Source organism: Rutidosis leptorrhynchoides, chromosome 2, assembly GCF_046630445.1.
Source record: "Rutidosis leptorrhynchoides isolate AG116_Rl617_1_P2 chromosome 2, CSIRO_AGI_Rlap_v1, whole genome shotgun sequence".
Classification (NCBI taxonomy): Eukaryota; Viridiplantae; Streptophyta; class Magnoliopsida; order Asterales; family Asteraceae; genus Rutidosis; species Rutidosis leptorrhynchoides.
Genome location: NC_092334.1, coordinates 88,257,867 through 88,279,225, shown reverse-complemented (window position 1 = coordinate 88,279,225; position 21,359 = coordinate 88,257,867).

The following is a 21,359-nucleotide window of genomic DNA, read 5'->3' as shown; positions in this document are numbered from 1 at the left end:
GTTTCCAGGTTTTAAATCATTAAGTTAGCATATCATATAGATATAGAACATGTGTTTAGTTGATTTTAAAAGTCAAGTTAGAAGGATTAACTTTTGTTTGCGAACAAGTTTAGAATTAACTAAACTATGTTCTAGTGATTACAAGTTTAAACCTTCGAATAAGATAGCTTTATATGTATGAATCGAATGATGTTATGAACATCATTACTACCTTAAGTTCCTTGGATGAACCTACTGGAAAAGAGAAAAATGGATCTAGCTTCAATGGATCCTTGGATGGCTCAAAGTTCTTGAAGCAAAATCATGACACGAAAACAAGTTCAAGTAAGATCATCACTTGAAATAAGATTGTTATAGTTATAGAAATTGAACCAAAGTTTGAATATGATTATTACCTTGTATTAGAATGATAACCTACTGTAAGAAACAAAGATTTCTTGAGGTTGGATGATCACCTTACAAGATTGGAAGTGAGCTAGCAATCTTGAAAGTATTCTTGATTTTATGAAACTAGAACTTTTGAAATTTATGAAGAACACTTAGAACTTGAAGATAGAACTTGAGAGAGATCAATTAGATGAAGAAAATTGAAGAATGAAAGTGTTTGTAGGTGTTTTTGGTCGTTGGTGTATGGATTAGATATAAAGGATATGTAATTTTGTTTTCATGTAAATAAGTCATGAATGATTACTCATATTTTTGTAATTTTATGAGATATTTCATGCTAGTTGCCAAATGATGGTTCCCACATGTGTTAGGTGACTCACATGGGCTGCTAAGAGCTGATCATTGGAGTGTATATACCAATAGTACATACATCTAAAAGCTGTGTATTGTACGAGTACGAATACGGGTGCATACGAGTAGAATTGTTGATGAAACTGAACGAGGATGTAATTGTAAGCATTTTTGTTAAGTAGAAGTATTTTGATAAGTGTCTTGAAGTCTTTCAAAAGTGTATGAATACATATTAAAACACTACATGTATATACATTTTAACTGAGTCGTTAAGTCATCGTTAGTCGTTACATGTAAATGTTGTTTTGAAACCTTTAGGTTAACGATCTTGTTAAATGTTGTTAACCCAATGTTTATAATATCAAAAGAGATTTTAAATTATTATATTATCATGATATTATGATGTACGAATATCTCTTAATATGATATATATACATTAAATGTCGTTACAACGATAATCGTTACATATATGTCTCGTTTCAAAATCATTAAGTTAGTAGTCTTGTTTTTACATATGTAGTTCATTGTTAATATACTTAATGATATGTTTACATATCATAATATCATGTTAACTATATATATAACCATATATATGTCATCATATAGTTTTTACAAGTTTTAACGTTCGTGAATCACCGGTCAACTTGGGTGGTCAATTGTCTATATGAAACCTATTTCAATTAATCAAGTCTTAACAAGTTTGATTGCTTAACATGTTGGAAACATTTAATCATGTAAATATCAATCTCAATTAATATATATAAACATGGAAAAGTTCGGGTCACTACAGAGAAGATCATCCAAATTCAACAACGGTTGAAAACCGCCCAAAGTCGACAAAAGAGCTACGCTGACATTAAAAAAAAAGATATAGAATTTGAAATTGGAGAGATGGTCATGCTTAAAGTTGCACCTTGGAAAGGCGTTGTTCGATTTGGTAAACGAAGGAAATTAAATCCAAGGTATATTGGACCATTCAAGATTATTGATCGTGTCGGATCAGTAGCTTACCGACTTGAGTTACCTCAACAACTCGCGGCTGTACATAACACTTTCCACGTCTCGAATTTGAAGAAATGTTTTGCTAAAGAAGATCTCACTATTCTGTTAGATGAAATCCAAATCAACGAAAAACTTCAATTCATCGAAGAACCCGTCGAAATAATGGATCGTGAGGTTAAAAGACTTAAGCAAAACAAGATACCAATTGTTAAGGAATACCCGCATTTATTTCCAGAAGATACGTCAACACCTCCAACTGCTTAAAATTTCGGGACGAAATTTATTTAACGGGTAGGTACTGTAGTGACCCGAACTTTTCCATGTTTATATATATTAATTGAGATTGATATTTACATGATTAAATGTTTCCAACATGTTAAGCAATCAAACTTGTTAAGACTTGATTAATTGAAATATGTTTCATATAGACAATTGACCACCCAAGTTGACCGGTGATTCACGAACGTTAAAACTTGTAAAAACTATATGATGACATATATATGGATATATATATAGTTAACATGATACTATGATAAGTAAACATATCATTAAGTATATTAACAATGAACTACATATGTAAAAACAAGACTACTAACTTAATGATTTTTAAACGAGACATATATGTAACGATTATCGTTGTAAAGACATTTAATGTATATATATCATATTAAGAGATATTCATACATGATAATATCATGATAATATAATAATTTAAAATCTCATTTGATATTAGAAACATTGGGTTAACAACATTTAACAAGATCGTTAACCTAAAGGTTTCAAAACAACAATTACATGTAACGACTAACGATGACTTAACGACTCAGTTAAAATGTATATACATGTAGTGTTTTAATATGTATTTATACACTTTTGAAAGACTTCAATACACTTATCAAAATACTTCTACTTAACAAAAATACTTACAATTACATCCTCGTTCAGTTTCATCAACAATTCTACTCGTATGCACCCGTATTCGTACTCGTACAATACACAGCTTTTAGATGTATGTACTATTGGTATATACACTCCAATGATCAGCTCTTAGCAGCCCATGTGAGTCACCTAATACATGTGGGAACCATCATTTGGCAACTAGCATGAAATATCTCATAAAATTACAAAAATATGAGTAATCATTCATGACTTATTTACATGAAAACAAAATTACATATCCTTTATATCTAATCCATACACCAACGACCAAAAACACCTACAAACACTTTCATTCTTCAATTTTCTTCATCTAATTGATCTCTCTCAAGTTCTATCTTCAAGTTCTAAGTGTTCTTCATATATTCTACAAGTTCTAGTTACATAAAATCAAGAATACTTTCAAGTTTGCTAGCTCACTTCCAATCTTGTAAGGTGATCATCCAACCTCAAGAAATCTTTATTTCTTACAGTAGGTTATCATTCTAATACAAGGTAATAATCATATTCAAACTTTGGTTCAATTTCTATAACTATAACAATCTTATTTCAAGTGATGATCTTACTTGAACTTGTTTTCGTGTCATGATTCTGCTTTAAGAACTTCGAGCCATCCAAGAATCCGTTGAAGCTAGATCCATTTTTCTATTTTCCAGTAGGTTTATCCAAGGAACTTAAGGTAGTAATGATGTTCATAACATCATTCGATTCATACATATAAAGCTATCTTATTCGAAGGTTTAAACTTGTAATCACTAGAACATAGTTTAGTTAATTCTAAACTTGTTCGCAAACAAAAGTTAATCCTTCTAACTTGACTTTTAAAATCAACTAAACACATGTTCTATATCTATATGATATGCTAACTTAATGATTTAAAAACTGGAAACACGAAAAACACCGTAAAACTGGATTTACGCCGTCGTAGTAACACCGCGGGCTGTTTTGGGTTAGTTAATTAAAAACTATGATAAACTTTGATTTAAAAGTTGTTATTCTGAGAAAACTATTAAAAACTATGATAAACTTTGATTTAAAAGTATCACAAAAACGACTTGTAACTTATTTTTCCAACTATAAACCTATACTTTTTCTGTTTATATTCATAAAATAGAGTTCAATATGAAACCATAGCAATTTGATTCACTCAAAACGGATTTAAAATGAAGAAGTTATGGGTAAAACAAGATTTGATAATTTTTCTCATTTTAGCTACGTGAAAATTGGTAACAAATCTATTCCAACCATAACTTAATCAACTTGTATTGTATATTATGTAATCTTGAGATACCATAGACACGTATACAGTGTTTCGACCTATCATGTCAACACATCTATATATATTTCGGAACAACCATAGACACTCTATATGTGAATGTTGGAGTTAGCTATACAGGGTTGAGGTTGATTCCAAAATATATATAGTTTGAGTTGTGATCAATACTGAGATACGTATACACTGGGTCGTGGATTGATTCAAGATAATATTTATCGATTTATTTCTGTACATCTAACTGTGGACAACTAGTTGTAGGTTACTAACGAGGACAGCTGACTTAATAAACTTAAAACATCAAAATATATTAAAAGTGTTGTAAATATATTTTGAACATACTTTGATATATATGTATATATTGTTATAGGTTCGTGAATCAACCAGTGGCCAAGTCTTACTTCCCGACGAAGTAAAAATCTGTGAAAGTGAGTTATAGTCCCACTTTTAAAATCTAATATTTTTGGGATGAGAATACATGCAGGTTTTATAAATGATTTACAAAATAGACACAAGTACGTGAAACTACATTCTATGGTTGAATTATCAAAATCGAATGTGCCCCTTTTTATTAAGTCTGGTAATCTAAGAATTAGGGAACAGACACCCTAATTGACGCGAATCCTAAAGATAGATCTATTGGGCCTAACAAACCCCATCCAAAGTACCGGATGCTTTAGTACTTCGAAATTTATATCATATCTGAAGGGTGTCCCGGAATGATGGAGATATTCTTATATATGCATCTTGTTAATGTCGGTTACCAGGTGTTCACCATATGAATGATTTTTATCTCTATGTATGGGATGTGTATTGAAATATGAAATCTTGTGGTCTATTATTATGATTTGATATATATAGGTTAAACCTATAACTCACCAACATTTTTGTTGACGTTTTAAGCATGTTTATTCTCAGGTGATTATTAAGAGCTTCCGCTGTCGCATACTTAAATAAGGACGAGATTTGGAGTCCATGCTTGTATGATATTGTGTAAAAACTGCATTCAAGAAACTTATTTTGTTGTAACATATTTGTATTGTAAACCATTATGTAATGGTCGTGTGTAAACAGGATATTTTAGATTATCATTATTTGATAATCTATGTAAAGCTTTTTAAACCTTTATTGATGAAATAAAGGTTATGGTTTGTTTTAAAATGAATGCAGTCTTTGAAAAACGTCTCATATAGAGGTCAAAACCTCGCAACGAAATCAATTAATATGGAACGTTTTTAATCAATAAGAACGGGACATTTCACCACACCCATCATCATCTTCTTCATAAAATTTATGTTAAAGATTTGGGGCTTTTATTGTTTCCGGATTCTACTCTTCGTGCTCTACGCGATTACATCCTTTGTTCTTCGATTTGGGTATACCTATGAACCCTAATTTTTCAATTCTTATTCATTTCTACTGACTATGTATGTATTTTGATGTTATTATTGATGGAAAATCGTGTGTACTTTTAAAATTTAGAAACGCAGCGGAATGTATAAATAAACATCTTTTATTAACTTTAAAATAAACATCATTTATTTTAATATGAACTTTCAAGTAAAACATTCCCACGATTAACGATCCCAACAAGATTCAATTACACCACTAATAATTGTCAAGTAATAAATTTACAAAGAGGAGTTTAGATATACCTTTAGCGAGCGATGCAAGAACTGTAGAAAGAACTCTCCATGTCTAGGTTGAAACATATATTCAAAATGTATGAATATCTCTATGGTTGATCCACACAGCACGCCGAACAACACTGATCGGATGCTAGTCCGTATAACCCAAAAGTAATATATGATACTACCTATAATCAAACGATCAAAACCAACTTGTTTGATTTAGCCTTACAAAAGCCAACAACTTTTGTTTCTCATCTTCTTTCTTGAGATAATAATAGCAACAACAAAAATCCTTTTTGACTTTGTAAATTTATGCCAAATTAGTGAAACACTTTCTGAGTTCTATTGTGTTGAACCACAAAATAAAATCAAGAAAACTAAAAGTCTTCTTTTACTTCCACTGCATGAACCTTATTTATAACCAAGATATCTTATTTTTTGGTGAATATAATATTATTATATCAAATATAATTTTCATCCACTTGTGCATTATTGTACATGATTATGATTATTGATTGTCGAAGTAGGTGAGATGGTTTCATCATGCCAGGTTGGCAAATTGAAAAACTTATCTAACTTTTGACTTTATTACAAGAAAACAAGATAGTAGTTAGACAAAATATTAATTAGATACAATATCTAATTAATAAATTTAAGACTTTAAAATAATTTAATTAAATCATATTTAACTAAATTATACTTTCACAAATTATGGGTTACAATTATATAACAACATTATATATTAATTGGTGTCTAAATGCTTAATGTGTGTGACCTCATAGGTCTGTACATAAGTGGTAGTATAGATTTGTGTTATGACGTGCACACTGAACCAACAAACTCCCACTTGTGTATGTCATAACATCTAGAAAACTATACAGACATATATTAGCATCTAGCAACACGTCAATGTCCCTGAAAATATACAAGTGTTTGTTTCTGCTAGAGGAACTATCATTATTATTATTCTTAAAAATGATGTAATGATTGAGTGTCTATTGCCCCCGAAAATATACAAGTGTTTGTTTCTGCAAAAGGAACTATCATTATTATTATTCTTAAAAATGATGTAATGATTGAGTGTCTATTGCCGATACCGAGTTGACATAAGACATGGATCCAGTCATTCTCATTTGTCAACCAATTATGTTTCCCGATCTAGAAAATTTGAATGTGATCACCAAGTTAAAATTGATCTACAATTAATATAGCTTGGACACGGCTGTGTAAATATCCATTCACTTTCATCGAGGGGCCCAGTGGTATCATACTCTCACATAGAGGAATAAATCCCATTTTGATTATATGCGTTCGTCATGTACTTCACATCATACCCAATGATGGCCTTTATAACTACCTTGTTCAGGATAGCGTTTAACCATATCAAAGTATAATATGTCATACAATCAAAAACCAACATATACATCTCAGGTCTAAGGACACAAAGACATAACCATTATGAGATTCACTATTGACGAAGATCCATGCAGTGACATCTCATGATTGGGTCATTCCAATATTCATCATCAATGAATACATATGAATTTTGGTCTCGGCTAGTTAAGTATTCACCATCAGTGAATAAAACCAAATTTCATAATAATCTTAATTCATGTTACTCCCATAACATGACCGATTATGGAGATTTAGAATAATCAACAATTATTCATAGATTAAACATGCTAATATAGAACACAGTGATATAAATGAAAACGACCATACCAAGTATCTCAATTCATTAAGATAAAACTGTTTAATATTCTAGAAATATTCAAATACTAAATTACAAATGAAAAATATGTAGCGTAACGAAGTCCAATTTACTAGCATGATCATCATGCTTGTTGTGCATTAAGGGCTTCGTGAACGGGTCAACCACGATATCATCTGTATGAACCTTAAGAATACTAATTTCATTCCCTACAATGACTTCACGAATGTAGTCAAACTTTCGAAGAATGTTTCGGATACTTTTATGTACATGTGATTCTTTCAAAAATGTTATAACAACCAAACTATCACAATACATCTGTATAAAAGATTTATTGTTGTGTACTACTCTGAGTTCAACAACAAACTTCCTTATCCAGACAACTTTCTGAGCAACATCTCAGGTAACAATGTATTCTGCTTTTGTTTTAGAATGTGCAACAATGCTATACTTTGAGCTCTTCCAATTAACTGTCTCGTCCATCATGACAATGACACAACCCGAATGGAATCGAGAATCATCTCGTTCAGTTTGGAAACTAGAATATGTATTATGGTTAATACTTAACTCCTTTTCCAAACCATCGTAAACCAAGAGCATATCTTTAGTACTCTATAAATACTTAAGAATATTCTTAACAACAGTCCAATGTTCTTAACCTAGATTTTGTTGACAACGACTCGTCAAACTCAAAAATAACGAGACATCATTTTAGTACATAACATGACATACATAATGGATCCTATAGCCAAAGCATATGGGACACATTTCATTCGTCATATCTCATCATGTGTGATAAGACTTTGAGACTTGCTCAAGGTTATACCCTTTTGCACAGACAATGCTCCAAGGTTGAAGTAATGCATGCTAAATCTCTATAAGATAAGATATGTACATTAATTCAAACCAATAAGCCATTTGAATCTATTTCTATAGATCATGATTCCTAGTATATAAGTAGCTTCTCCAAGATCCTTTATATAAAACACATTTTCAAGCCAAGACTTGACATCTTGCAAGTTGAAATGTTATTTCCAATAAATAGTATGTCATCAACATACAAGATCAAGATGACTACTTTGCTCCCACTAGATTTAATGTAAACACATAGCTCATCTTAGTTTTGAGAAAAACCAAATTCTTTGATAATCTCATCAAACTTAAGATTCTAGCTCCTGAATGCTTGCTTTAATCCATAAATGGATTTTAGAAGCTTGCATACTTTAATAGGATGCTTAGGATATATAGATCCTTTCGGCTGAACCATATATACGTCCTCGCTTAGGTCGCCATTTAGAAAATCGATTATGATATCCATCTACCATACTTCATAATCATGAAAAGCAGCTATGGCAATAAGTACCCTAATTTATAAAGCTCGCGATCAGTGAAAAAGTTTTATCATAACCTTTTGCCACGAATCGAGCTTTAAAAGTGTTTACATTACCGTCCATGCTAGTCTTCTCTTTAAAGATTCATTTGCACCCCATTGTCTTACAATTGGATGGAAGATCAATCAAGTCACGTACTTGATTATCTTTCATGGACTGCATATTTACATTCATATTATCTCGCCATTTTTAAGATTCGTGATCTTATATGGCCTCACGGTAGCTAGAGGGTTCATAATCCTCTAGGTGAGGTTCATCTGAATTAATCAGATAATCAAACCTCTTATTCCGATGAGGAGTTCTACCAGGCCTATGAATTTCAGGTACAACGCGTTCTGACTCACCAACAATGCGCTCAGATTTAACGAGTGGATTACTAGTGCTTATAGAAGGTATATTACTTTGTGGTTCTTGAATTTCTTCAAGATCTACTTTACTCCCACTAAATTCTTATAAGAGAAGATTTCCTTTTTAAGAATTCAGTAGACTGAGCAGAAAACACTTTGTTTTCAGTTTTGCAGTAGAAGTGGTAACCCATTGTTTCCTTTGGGTATCCCATAAAGTGAAATTTAGTACTTCAGGGTTTTAATTTGTTTAAAGTGTCATGCTTCACATACACTTCACAACCTCAGAATTTCAAATAAGACAACTTAGGAATCTTCCCATGCCAAACTTCATATGGTGTCTTTTCTACCTTCTTGGTTGGAACCTTATTGAGTATGCCTGCAGCAGACTCTAATGCATAACCCCAAAAAGACGATGGTAGAGTAGTCAGACTCATCATAGATCAAACTATATCAAGTAAAGTTTGATTCCTCCATTCAGACTCACCATTGAGTAATGGTGTGTGAGGTGAAGTGAATTGTAAGATAATCCCACAATTCTACAGGTGGTCCAAAAACTCTTGACTCATATACTCACTTCATTCATTAGAGTGAAGTGATTTAATGATATTTCCAAACTGACTCTTTACTTCATTTTGAAAGACTTTTAAACATTTTAAAAACTTCATGTTTATGTTTCAGCAATTAAACATAACCATATCTACTATAACCATAGTTAATTTAACGAAGCAAGATTTACCATTTTTAGACATTGTTCTAAAGGGCCACATACATCAATATGTATTAGTCCTAAAATATATGTAACTCTTTCACCTAAATCAGAGAAATGATCTTTTATCATCTTTTCACATAAACATTACTCACGTACATCAAATGAATCAAAGCCACTTGATTCTAAAATTCCATAAGAATGGAGTTTTGAAATGCGTTGTTTATATGACCAAGATGACAATGTCACAGATGGGTCTTATTCAAGCGTTGCTTGAATCGCTTGGCGGTACCGATATACATAGAAATCACACCATGCATATCAATTTCAAAAATACCATCACTTGGATAGGCATTAAGATATATATATATATATATATATATATATATATATATATATATATATATATATATATATATATATATATATATATATATATATATATATATATATATATATATATATATATATATATATATATATATATATATATATATATATATATATTATCCTTAGAAACTGAAATAACAGAGTGCGTAAATGCAAGTTCAAAACCAGCATCTTTCAAATCATATTGATCCTAATACTAGGAGTATAATAACATTGTTTCAACAAAACAATAAGACCACTTGGAAGAGTAAGTTCATAGTGACCAACGGCTTCAATCGAAGCTTGATTCCCATTGCCCATTTGAAAATCCAGTATGCCTTTATTCAGTCTATTATTTCTTCTCATTCCATTTATATTGTTACAGGTGTGAAGACCACAACCGGTTAACAATGACCTAGGAGTCACTAGAAGAAGTATATAACTGTATATGAAATATACTTGAGATTTCTAATCTTACCAGCATTGCATTTTCTCAGTTCAGATTGGTAAATTGGACAACTTCCTTCTCCAATTGTCAACCTTTTCACAATGGAAATATTCGGCGTCTTTAGTTGGGATTTCCTTCTTGGAAGGTGGAAAATTTTTCCTGAAAAATGATTTATCATTTCCTTCCACAAAGTATTCGGCTTATTCCTTTTCACCCTTTTTATCCTACTTCCCCTACTCATCGAACAACTTCCGATAAGCATTTTGCTGAGTAGCAGGAGCTGCGCAAACAAAAAGATCGAATAAGGGTTCTAATTTTGTTCAACTTCCATTTATGCTTGAGAAACAGTTCTCAGGTTGCATTTCCAGTCTAGAAAATTTAAACATTGAGTTTATCCTTCTTCAACAAAGAAGGAAGTGTGTTTTGGTTTACGTTTTGATTATTTGACATCTACAACAGATATAAGATTCAATTTAGTATTTTCGATATTGAGCTTTAATAAATTAACTACCCAAGTTTTTATAATATTATTTAAAAACAATTAATTTACGAAAGCCTAAGATCTACATAGAGATTCCATAGCCACATCTGTTGATCAGCTAGAAGTTATGGAGTCTATTGGTAGGTAGCAAGTACCAATTGCATTACAAGTGTAACTCTTAGATCTTTATGGGACCTTGAGATATGTGTAGTTCAACAAACCATTATTATCTATTGGCATGTTTGTCCCATCCTTGCCTCGAACTCAGGTCTCACCGTGAATACGATTAAGTCGTCCAATTTGGAAACAGTGGAAATTCACGCTAGTCTCACTAGATCGAAACATCTACCTCGTGGCTATAATTCAGCCTAGTCTCACTAGATCAGAAAAATAACGAGGAGTGTTTGCAAGCTCATTGGATGGCATGACTTAAATTTGACGGGTATTTTAGAAAAAGTTCGTGTCAACGAATAATGCATGCACACAAGATTCGCTACACTGTTAGTTAAAAACATTTTAACCAATTGTATATGTCGATTATGTTTGTGCGTCTAATTTGTTATTTAATTTATAGCATATAAAAATAACAAATACACAAACGTGTATCGTTGTAAAACAGTTTTAAAAGATGTCGCTCATATATATATTATTTGAGTTTCAAAAAATATTTAACTTTAAACTCGTTAGAGTTTAACTTTTTAAAATCATCAATTTTAATCTTTGAAACTTGTTACTAGTTTTATTTGATGTTTTCATCAAAAACATTTAGCATATATTATAATCAACAATTAAATATAAATGCGTAAAATAAAACACAATCATGCATACACACATACATACATAGCCTAGCCCAAAAATTCTATGCTTGATCACATGAGCCGATATGAGATCAAGAGGTCAAACTAAGGACAATATTATAGCTCCTACTTGATTCAAGAACCAAGTGAAAACTTGTCGAACGCCATTGTTGTTAACTTGATCTATTCGCCATCTTTTAAGCCAATCTCCGTGTTGCATCTTTATCTTTAATCTTCATCTTGTTACATTTATTTAAATTTGAAAATACAACTAAACTAGTACATTTACAAATTGAAATAAACTTAATACAATACTATGAAAACGAAAAATAAATATAATACAACTTTGTCTTCAAAATGGTCTTTCTAATAAAATAAATAATCAACATGACATAATATTGCCGTAATCAACAATCACAACAATCACATATAATTAAACACATAGGTCGGGGCATTACAGGCTATGTATGCAATAACAAAATAACTACATTATTAAAACCTATATATGGCTTGTCCATGGTTACAATGCATGTGTACAACTATGGAATACAACAATCAACAATTATAATAAATATTCAAGCCATAACACTTAAATCTACAATTTAAAATACTGATATTCTTTCAATCATATTTGTGCGTCATGAGGTTAAGTCTAAATCAACCGCGTTGACTTTAAAAACTAAAAAAGGTTTCGACTTTCACCAATACACCACAAAGCTAGATCTAAAGAATAAACACCCGACAATTAAAACGGTGTAAAAGCGGCTCGAATACCACTGATGGAAAATCGTGTGTACTTTTAAAATTTAGAAACGCAGCAGAATGTATAAATAAACATCTTTTATTAACTTTAAAATAAACATCATTTATTTTAATATGAACTTTCAAGTAAAACATTCACACGATTAACGATCCCAACAAGATCCAATTACACCACTAATAATTGTCAAGTAATAAATTTACAAAGAGGAGTTTAGATATACCTTTAGTGAGCGATGCAAGAACTGTAGAAAGAACTCTCCATGTCTAGGTTGAAACATATATTCAAAATGTATGAATATCTCTATGGTTGATCCACACAGCACGTCGAACAACACCGATCGGATGCTAGTCCGTATAACCTAAAAGTAATATATGATACTACCTATAATCAAACGATCAAAACTAACTTGTTTGATCTAGCCTTACAAAAGCCAACAACTTTTGTTTCTCATCTTCTTTCTTGAGATAATAATAGCAACAACAAAAAGAACTCCTTTTTGACTTTGTAAATTTATGCCAAATTAGTGAAACGCTTTCTTAGTTCTATTGTGTTGAACCACAAAATAAAATCAAGAAAACTAAAAGTCTTCTTTTACTTCCACTGCATGAACCTTATTTATAACCAAGATATCTTATTTTTTTGTGAATAGAATATTATTATATCAAATATAATTTTCATCCACTTGTGCATTATTGTACATGATTATGATTATTGATTGTCGAAGTAGGTGAGATGGTTTCATTATGCCAAGTTGGCAAATTGAAAAACTTATCTAACTTTTGACTTTGTTACAAGAAAACAAGATAGTAGTTAAACAAAATATTAATTAGATACAATATCTAATTAATAAATTTAAGACTTTAAAATAATTTAATTAAATTATATTTAACTAAATTATACTTTCACAAATTATGGGTTATAATTATATAACAACATTATATATTAATTGGTGTCTAAATGCTTAATGTGTGTGACCCCATAGGCCTGTACATAAGCGGTAGTATAGATTTGTGTTATGAAGTGCACACTGAACTAACAATTATGATAGTATAGCACTTGTATATTGTTGTATTGATGATTGTATGCGTGGAAATGCTCAATTGTGCATGTTTTCGGTTTGATAAATTTGGACAGCGGACTATTTGTTTATTTCAGTACATTTAACTGATGTTTTTGATAAATTAAAGTGTTTAGATGAGTTCCTCTCATCAAGACATTAATTTTAGACTCTGGATTCATGTTATTTCGATTCCCGGAACTTAAGTTATGATTAAAATGGTGTTTTCATGGAATTAAAATATAAAAACGAATGTGTTCAGGTATGGTCCAACTTTGTGACACTTTTGGAGTCTCTAGGGTGTACTAGTGTGTTAGGATTGATGATTAGATGAACATTCATGTTCGGGTCATCGAAATCCGAGCCACGGATCACCGGGTATGACTAAAACATGTTTTTGAACGGATTAAAGTCCCAAGTTGAATTAGGGCTATTGGTCACGACTTGATGGCTGTTCTTGGGGTGCTCTTAAGGTGAGTTATAGTCCCATTTTTCTATTTTATATCTTTTGGGATGAGAATACATTCATTTTATTTTTCATATTGGACACAAGTGGAAGTTGGTTTAAGTTATTCAATGTGAGTTGAACGAAAATATTCCCTAGTCTGGTAACTGTAATCACTAATTTTTACTGGTGAACGCGAATCCTATGGATAGATCTATCGGGTTTGACAACCCCATTTCGTGCTAGTCGCGCTAGCAATTTTTGAAGACGGAATGTATTAGTACTTCGTAATTATTTGAAGATACACTTGTTCAGTGTATATTGTGTTTGGTAAGGATGGAATTGGTTAAGTGGTTGCCAGGTGGCTCATGAGTTAATGGAATAATGTTTTATATGTTTTCGAGCATATAATTTTTGTGGTCCAATATAAGACTTTATGTTTTCAAACATAAATTTTTACGGTTTAAATTAAATATTGTTTGCAATATTAAACCTATAATTCACTCAACATTTTTGTTGACAGTTACTCGCATGTTTTATTCTCAGGTTCATGATTGATTGCTTCCGCTGTGCTTAGAGGGTCTGAATATTTATGATTGCAGCTTTTTTAAACACTAACTTGCATTCTATTTTGATACATTAAATTGTGGGTGTTTGTTGACTTTATTTTGGTCATCTTTTGGCTAAGTATTTATGTATGGTTTTTCTAAACTTACATATTTTGGGTAGGTTTCCTTTATAGGAAATCATTTTTAAATAAAGAATGCAAGGTTATTTATTTAATTCATTTAGAGTTATGATCAAGTTGTGGGACCAAGATAACGATGGTCGTCAAGTGCACTTTGACGGGTCGTTAAAGTTGGTACCAGAGCCTTAGTTGTAGGGAATTAGGCTGCATTGATGTCGTTACCCGAGTCAATAGGGTGCATTAGTGAGTCTAGTCTACAGCCCGACCTATAGCATATTATTATATGTGATTATTTGTATTCTATGGTATGTATATTGTTATCATACATACATCTCTGTTATGTTTTGAATCTGGGAGGAACTCCCATTCTGACTTAAACGTATTCTCCGACTCGTGCGAGTTTATCTTTATAAGAACACTTCGGATAGTGAAATCGAGGGATGTCATTCTTGACTTTTGAAATTCTCGACATTTCTATGTCATCTATTATGGTTATGTATATGACGTTTAAGTTATATCACGCGAGATGTCATTCTTGATTTCTAAATACTCGGCATTTTGATGTCAGCTATTATGTTTAGGTATATAACATTCTTGTTATATTACGTGCCTTTGTGCCTTTGTGCTTTAATTTTCGAACCGAAAAACGTCATTCTTGAATTTTAAAGATTCTTGATACTTCAAAGACATTTATATGTCATCGTTACTCTTATTCTTTACTTTTGATGTTTTTGTCTCTTGTACTATCCTTAGCACATTGTTTAAGAAATCGTTTTAGAGAAATTGTGTGAAAATTCGAGGTTGATCGCGTGTCCTGACCTTATGTAGTGCTATTCGAATGGAACTATGAATTAGTATAATATAATGACGTTAGGTCAACATGATTATATTATGGTAATTCATAAAAAAGTCCCAATATTGTGACATGAGGAATAGAAAGCGAGTCAAAGAAAATTTTTACGCCACTCATTCAGAAATTCCAATGTTATTACACGAGTAAGGAAAATATTCATTATCTTATTTGTTGATATACGAGAAGCTCATTTTAACCAGATTATCTATCTCATGCTCTATCCTTCATAACTCGCTTGTTAGCAACAACTTCGCTCGGGAACAGTTTTGGCCCAAGGACTTATGTCCTGATAATAGTCAAAACAACATTTAACTCATTGGTTTTCATGACCTCGTAACATTTGTTGGTCAAATGTCGCACGACGATTCAAGTCCTTTACTCGATCTTCCACGATCTTACTTCAACTTGTAACCTCTGAAATACAGATACTCTATTTTTCATCGGGAGTTTTACACATTTGTTTAATTGGGCGGTTCTCAAGAGACTTATGGGCGAATAGAAGTAATGAAATATTTTGTCATGTATACAATTTATAAAATCATATATGTACGTATGGATTCAAATGAATAAATTTACCCTTACCTATTTTGGCTAGTATATACTAAATCATACCTTCAAAATTATTTTAAAACCACTCATTTATTGAGCTGTTTGACTGAGTCAATTTGTTTTATATAAAAAGGTACATGTTGTACATACTTCTAAATTTACTAAGAACTTCGTTCCGTTTATATTGTCACATCAAACGTTTAAAGCTTTTTCAAAACTCCTTTGATTGATTTTATCAAATTTTCGCATTACTCTACAGAGTGTTTGGATCACAGTTCTTCTCATCCTCCGTTTAAGGATGAAACTTACCATTAAGTTCATTGATAGAAACTCTTACACCACCTTGGATGCCGGTTTTATAAAATTTGTTGAAAAGTCTTTATGCTCATAAAATCTTTCCTCTTATGGTTGGACATGGCAGAAACGCAGATCGATAAATATGTTTTCTGAGGTACACTCGGTGGTCGCCCTATTGTAGGAAAGACACTGGGTGGGTTTCTACCTCAACTGTTGTTATAGTTGGTATCATGGATGGATATTGCACTAGACCGTTTGAGAAGTTTCTACTCTCGATATTGTCAGCTAATCGCAACACCCTCGTAAACATCAACCCTATGATTCAATACTTTGAGGTGCACGAAATCATTTTTGGAGATTCATCTCACCTGGAGTCGACCATTCTTTATAACCCATGTTTTACATTTCTTTTCATCCGTACATAAATTTAAGAATAAGGATGAATCCTAGATTGACTCGCTCATTGTACGAGGAAGTTCACTCTTGTTAAAAGACCACACCTTTCGTACGTCTACCGTTCAGAAATGTAATGAAAATTTACTTTGAAGTCCATGATCCTCGTTATCCCCTTTGAAGGAATTGCCATAAACATCTATATCACTGATGTGGCCACTCTATATAATGTTTTATTTGTTGGTTGCAACTATATTTCCTTCGTCCCAGTTCATCTCCTTGGGGAGCTCCTGTTTTGTTTGTTAAGAAGTAGGATGGTTCGTTTCGGTTGTGAATTGATGATCGTGAGTTGAACAAGCTTACAGTTAAAAACCGTTACCCTCTTCCGAGAATTGATGATCTGTTCGATCAGCTTCAAGGTTCGTCCGTTTATTATAAAGTTGATCTCACTTCTGGTTATCACCAATTACGCGTTAAAGAGACTGATATTCCAAAAAACGCTTCCCGTACCCGTTATGGTCACTACAAATTTCTTGTTATGCCGTTCAGATTAACCAACGCACCTGCTGTGTCATGGACCTCATGAACCGTGTGTGTAGACCCTATCTGGACAAATTCGTTATTGTTTTCATCGACGACATCCTTATTTATTCCAAGAGTGATGAAGAACACGAAGAAAATTTGAAGTTGGTGCTTGATTTGTTGAGAAAAGAAGAGTTGTACGCTAAGTTCTCTAAGTGTGATTTCTGGCTAAGAGAAGTTCAATTCCTTGAACATGTTGTTAGTAAACAGGGAATACAAGTTGATCCTGCCAAGATTGAGGCAATTGAGAAGTGGGAAATTTCAAAGACTCCTACTCAGATTCGTCAGTTTCTATGGTTGGCAGGTTACTATAGAAGGTTCATTCAAGATTTCTCTCGTATAGAGAAACCTCTGACTGCTTTAACGCACAAGGGGAGAAGGTATGAGTGGAAGGTTGAACAAGAGATTACTTTTCAAACTCTGAAGAAGAAGTTGACTACCGCTCCGATATTATCACTACCCGAGGGTAATGACGATTTTGTGTCTATTGTGATGCTTCGCGTCAGGGCTTTGGTTGTGTTTTGATGCAGCGAAAGAAGGTCATTGCGTACGCATCACGTCAGTTGAAGATCCACGAACAGATTTATACAACCCATGATTTAGAGTTGGGAGCTATTGTATTTGCGCTTAAGATTTGGATACATTATTTGTATGGGGTCAAAAGTACAATGTACACTGATCACAAAAGTCTTCAACATATCCTCGATCATAAACAGTTGAATACGAGATGTTGAATATGGGTTGAGTTGTTGAACGATTATGATTGTGAACTCCTTTATCATCCGGGAAGAGCCAACGTTGTGGCTGGTGCTTTGAGTCGTAAAGAGAGAGTTTAACCTCGTAGGTTTAGAGCCTTGAATATGACAATTCGAACTAACCTCGCTAGGTAGATTCTTGAGGTACAACAAGAAGCCTTGAAGGAGGAGAATTTCGTAACGGGAAGGTCCGAGGCTTGAGTAAACAGTTTGAAGTACGAACCGATGGTACTCGGTATTTTGCGGGACGTCTTTGGGTTTTGAAATTTGTTGATTTGCGACAACGTGTTTAGATGAAGCTCATAAGTCAAGATACTCTATTCACCCTGGTTCAGGGAAGATGTATCATGATCTTAAGGAGTTGTATTGGTGGCCTAATATGAAAACTGATGTGGCTACTTAGGTGGCTAAGTGTTTGACCTATGCTAAGGTTAAAGTCGAACATCAGAAACCATCCGGACTTTTGGTGCAACCTGAGATTCCCGAGTGGAAGAGGGAAGGTATTACAATGGATTTTATTACGAAGTTACCAAGAGTTGTGGGTGGTTACGATACCATTTGGATGATTGTTGACCGACTCACCAAGTCAGCTCATTTCTTGCCGATTATAGAAACTGATTCGATGGAGAAGCTTACTCGTTTGTACTTGAAGGAAATTGTTTCAAGACATGGCGTTCCTGTATCTATTATTTCAGACCGAGACAGTCGATTTATATGGAGGTTTTGGCAATCCTTGCAGGAAGCTTTGGGAACAAATTTGGATATGAGCACCGCTTATCATCCATGGTCGGATGGTCAGAGTGAAAGGACCATTCAAACGTTGGAAGACATGTTACGAGCGTGCATCATTGATTTTAGTAATGGTTGGGATAAGTACTTGCCACTGGATGAATTTTCTTATAATAACAGCTATCATGCATGTAATAAGGCTGCACCATTTGAAGCTCTGTATGGTAGAAAGTGTAGGTCTCCTATCTATTGGAATGAGGTTGGGGATGCTCAACTTACAGGCCCAGAAATTATTCATGAGACTACATAGAAGATCGTACAGATTAAAGAGATTAAGAACCGCTAGAAGTCGGCTAAAGAGTTACGCCGATATTATCAGAAAGGATATAGAATTTCAGGTCGGTGACCATGTTATGTTAAAGGTATCACCTTGGAAGGGTGTGGTACGATCTGGTAAAAGAGGAAAGTTAAATCCTCATTTTGTTGGACCGTTTGAGATTACAGAGAGAGTTGGACCCGTGGCTTATCGTTTGAAATCGTCACAAGAACTCAGTGCTGTTCACAACGTTTTTCATGTATCGAATTTGAAGAAGTGTTTGGCTGAGGTCGATGAAACCATTCCTCATGAGGAGCTGCATGTTGATAAACAACTCCATTTTATTGAGGAACCTGTTGAGATTATGGATGGAGAGGTTAAGACACTCAAGCAGAGCAGAATTCCTATCGTCCGAGTTAGATGGAACGTCAGATGCGGTCCCGAGTTCACTTGGAAGCGTGAAGACCAGATGAAGCAGAAATACCCGCATTTGTTCTCAGATGGCGAGTCAACCCCTGCACCTGCTTAAATTTAGGGACGAAATTTCCGTAACGGGAAGGTACTGTCACGACCCTACTTTTTCCGTTATCTTTTTCCATATATTATTTAACGTCCGTTAATTGTTGTTCGTGCCACATCATTTCTATGACCTATATTATTATTTTAGTAATAATATATCAATTATTATGTGCTATATGAATATTTGTATTCATATTTTAAATTATACGTTTCTACGTGTCGTGGATTTCTATCCGGCGAATCATTACGGTTTTCAAACCAACGGCCAAACTTTTGGGATTTTTAAATCCAAATTATTTTAAATATGATATTTTTTATGTCATATGAATATATATAGTGTTTATATATTTTATTTTTCGCGTGTGCGTTATCCCTCCGAATATTTAATCGCGTAGCTGTGTTTTCGCGTTTCGGGCTTCGTTCGGGCATTCGGACCACAAGGCTTCTTTCATTTGTCAACTTGGCCCACTAAGGGGCCCACCCCATGCTTAATTCAGCCAAAATTCCCATGGAGGGATTGGTTTTGCCATTTTGTCAAATTAATTATCCTTAATTGCATTTTTAAACTACAAAACCTAGAACCTATTTACATTCCATTATTTTTTCACTTCTTCTTCTCCTCCCTTGATCTTTTGGCTGTCACCTACCTCCACACCCATCATCATCATCTTTTTCACAAAATTTATGTTAAAGATTTGGGGCTTTTGTTGTTTCCGGATTCTACTCTTTGTGCTCTACGCGATTACATCCTTTGTTCTTCGATTTGGGTATACCTATGAACCCTAATTTTTCAATTCTTATTCATTTCTACTGATTATGTATGTATTTTGATGTTATTATGATAGTATAGCACTTGTGTATTGTTGTATTGATGATTGTATGCGTGAAAATGCTCAATTGTGTATGTTTTCGGTTTGATAAATTTGGACAGCGGACTATGTGTTCATTTCAGTACATTTAACTAATGTTTTTGATACATTAAAGTGTTTAGATGAGTTCCTCTCATCAATACATTGATTTTAGATTCCGGATTCATGTTATTTCGATTCCCGGAACTTAAGTTACGATTAAAATGGTGTTTTCATGGAATTAAAATATAAAAACGAATGTGTTCAGGTTTGGTCCGACTTTGTGACCACTTTTGGAGTCTCTAGGGTGTACTAGTGTGTTAGGATTGATGATTATATGAACATTCATGTTCAGGTCATCGAAATCCGAGCCACGGATCACCCGGTATGACTAAAACATGTTTTTGAACGGATTAAAGTCCCAAGTTGAATTAGGGCTGTTGGTCACGACTTGGTGGCTGTTCTTGGGGTGCTCTTGAGTGCACTAATGTGTCGGGTGGTTTGGTTAGGCGGAGATATATATAAGACTCGCCGAAAACCGATACCCGGGGCTCAATTTATGACCCGATGAACTTTTAATTAAAACTTATGGTTATAACATCTAACTTATGATATAAATAATGATTTTCATTATCATTAAATTAATTATGATATAAAATTGATTAATTTAATTTAAGACTTATGATATACATATTTATTATATCATTTATTAATTACATTTTGATTAATGAAACT